The sequence below is a fragment of the Gadus macrocephalus genome, chromosome 19 (genome assembly GCF_031168955.1).
Source record: "Gadus macrocephalus chromosome 19, ASM3116895v1".
Classification (NCBI taxonomy): domain Eukaryota; kingdom Metazoa; phylum Chordata; class Actinopteri; order Gadiformes; family Gadidae; genus Gadus; species Gadus macrocephalus.
Genome location: NC_082400.1, coordinates 15,791,727 through 15,795,559, shown reverse-complemented (window position 1 = coordinate 15,795,559; position 3,833 = coordinate 15,791,727).

The following is a 3,833-nucleotide window of genomic DNA, read 5'->3' as shown; positions in this document are numbered from 1 at the left end:
TTATCACGTTGGGCTGTTTGCTTCCACGGTGGACGTTTGTTACTATGTAAAAGCCTTGACAGACACTGAGCAAAACACCCCCGCCCTGTGTGTATCTGCTACCATCTAAACACGAGAGGTGCCGTACGCCGAGTTTATATACAACAATTGCTTGTACAAAAACAAAACATGTGTATGTGTAGATCCACTCATGGCTTTATCCCGTCATAACATCATTCCACGTCAGCGACTGGACATACGAAGAGATATGATGTTACATTACAATATTGTGAAGATTTTGCTGTATAGCCAATGGACCGGTGTATAACCCTGTGTATAGCCCTTTGATTAATAAGATGAAGACAGAGCGGATGAACACATGACCCTTTCACTTGGTGTGTACTCACCTTAAGATGGATGCCCGTGTATCGCAGCCAAACCTACCCCCTGGCAGTTATACCTGCAGTATATCTCTCTCTACTGTGGACAGAAAGTTGTCAGAGAACAATGCGTCTAAAGACACAGAGCTAGCTTGGGTAAACCTGGAAGGACGAAAGGAAAAGAGAAAGAAAGAAGAAAGACAGATGCGGATGCACGGGGTAAATATTGTGTTCCAGTCTCAGTTAAAGAGGTGTATTAGGCCACAACTGAGTGAGTGCTTCCTTTTTTGCCACTATCAACCGACAAACAAACGAGGCCGCCGTCTGGGATTGATGGTGAACCAGCAGCGGAGCCATGGGAGAACAGCTACAGTAGGTATAATGATATGAAAATGATTTTGCGCCGCATGAACAAACCTGCTGTTTTCTCCGAGTGCTTGAACGCAGCCTCTAATAACAAAGGTAGTTCAGAGGTACTTATCGTTGTTGTCATATTGTTATTGCGCTATGCGTGTCCCTCCCAGTGCAATTATATGCTAATTTAATACAGATTTTAATCATAGGGTTTTACGCAACCATTTTGTGGCACCAGATATGCGTATTGTATTGCATCCTTTTTGCCTGATGCTGATACTTGCATAATAGTTTACCCTCTTCGTGACTTGTATTTATCTTGTCTTCCTTCTATCACATCTTTTCTGGGCAACAGTTTTGAGTTTGATGCTGAGCATTATGAATGTTCAACGCTCATCTTGAATGATCGTGTGGAGTAACACCACACCACGTACGTGTGTGAATCACCGTCTACGCCGTTTCGCTGATGAAATGCGAGCCACATCTTTTCTTTCAACGGTGTGTGTGTGTGTGTGTGTGTGTGTGTGATAAATTCGGGGTTTAGGACTTTTCCCTGCCCTACTCCCTCTGACGCTCTTTGCATGGATCGTTTCCCTGATGTGAAATGATTTATTATGATCGGTTACATGTCGTGTAACCTACCAGAGGCCCAGAGAGCGATTAAACCGCGCGTTGTAGCGCACCTGGCTCCGAATCGGCCTCCTTTTGACATGTTCAGGGGCATCAGGACGGTTCCCTGAGGGACGCCCTCATTCCTGCTCGGACTCTTAGCAAAGCAAACACCGCTCGTGTGTTTGTTGACTCAAGGCAGAAGTTAAAATCCCAGCAGGTGAACGTGACACTTTGTAGAAAATCTGATTGAAAATATTACGTTTTGGAAAAAAGAGAATGTTTTATGGTCATTTTTATAACCTCTGCTAGCCTTGTTGTCTTTTGTTTCTAAATTGTGCAGAGAGGTAAAACTAAAGCATTTGCCATGTTTATTTCTCTACAAATTGAAATCACTTAGATTATTGTTGAGATTCATATTCTGCTTTAGGAGCAGAAATCTTTTTTTTTTTTTGTCACGTTTAAACCGTGACAAAAAAGACTTAAAATAATGCACATTTGATGGGCATAATCTGTGAAATTACCTGCTGCAACTATCATCTGTCACAAAGAAGTATGCCGTCATTTGTGCTGTCACTGTAGGGTTAATTTTGTGTTGGTTGGACTTCTCTATATCACATACTTCCATCCCAGCCATTGTGTTTATTCTTTGTGTTAATGGGTTTACTTTTTATAAGTTAACCACAAAGTCAAGGTCGTTCACATAAAGTGCAAACATATAACAAAAATAATACAAGAATGCCCAAGGGATGTTTTAGCTGTAGCCACGATAAATTGGTACCATACGATGTTGTTCTGGGTCGCTGACAACTACATACATTTACACAAAGTCACCATAAAGTTATTCTACAAAGTGTTCTGCAAACAATCCGTACAAGGAACAAACTAAGCCTTCACACGCCTGCATCACAACTAACTGCCTACAGGGGGCGTTCTCTTACATAATGACCTGAAAATGGAGGTTTACGTTTTGTCTCTCAGACCCCCCCAAAATCCACCGTCGCCATTGCCCTTAAATGGACCCCTGCACTTCCATAATTGCCTTGTAATTTCTCTGTTCTCTCACAAAAGTATTCAAGTCGGTAAGGGCAGATATGTCCGGGGTGGGTGTATTGCGACCGTTTATAGAAGTAGTTTTTAGTTTTTGGCATTCGAGCGTTATTTTATTTCCCGGTACACAGGGTCTGAAACAGGAACAAACTGTACGACACTCGCATGTGCGTGTAAACCATGAGCCGGGCTGTACGGAGAAAGCGGGGGGAAAGGCCGGGTTTATAGTGGAGGGTGTCATTGGGGGTTATTAAGTGAGGGCAACTTCCCATTACAATTTAATCCATTGAATTATCTGAAACAAAAAAACTTCAGGAAAAAAGGGAGATTTGCAGTCAACTCAGTTGTCCGAAAAACCACCCTTGCAACAACTTCAAAGAGCTGCAACATTCGGATGTTGCTGATAACACACAGCGTGGACATCACACGAGAGCCTTTCAAAACTAATACAAACATTTGAATGATACGTCTTCCAAAGAAACTTGATCAAAGAAACTCTTCCAGCTATAATGCAGGCCCGTAACTGCCAAAACGGATTCTTCCAAAATGGTGGGTTCAAAATGGAGGCCGGCTTCTTGCTTGTGTCACCCCTAAGCTGCATTGACACGACGCTTTGCTACTGACAATGCCTTCTTTTGATTCCTATTCCTGGTGAAGAGTCATATGTGGGGCAGCTTTCTGACAGTGTGGGGGATGTCTGATTATACCATGGATCTGACCCCCTCCTCCCCCCCCCCCCCCCCCCCCATCTGTGTCCAATCAGCAAAGAGAAGGCTGTGTGTTCTTTATACAACACGCAGGGAGGAAGGCTGAGCGTGATAGGCGAGACAATAATTGCAGTTGTCATGACAAACTTTTAATTTGAAAGTCACACCACACAAAGAACAGCCGAGCGCACTGACTGCACAATGTCAATTTTTGAAGTATGATTAAATAAAGTTGGATTCATATTTGGAATCGAATCAGGGAGGGAAGGGGGGGGGTGTCTGTTGACAGGCACCCTCTACCCCCGCCTCTCCCCCCCCCCCCCCCCCCCACACACACTCCCCCCCCCCCCCCCCCCCCCCACACACACACTCCCCTACCTCCTCCACACACACACACACACACACACACACACACACACACACACACACACACACACACACACACACACACACACACACACACACACACACACACACACTCCCCTACCTCATGACCTTGGGCCAGATTAAGTGGGAGACAAGAAATAACTGTATTTATGCCTCAACTTTACTTTTACAGAAGTTGACGTTGATGCTTTGGCATGTTTGGGGCACCCCCCCTGGTGGAGATAATGCTCGAGCGGTCACACTTTGTCAAAGTGCTCTGTGTTGTTGTATGTCTGCCTCCTGACCTATACTGCCCCCCACAGTTCAAAAGGTATAGAAGGACGATCACCGCAGCGCACAGAATACTCCCTCATTGAGTCTTTCGGTG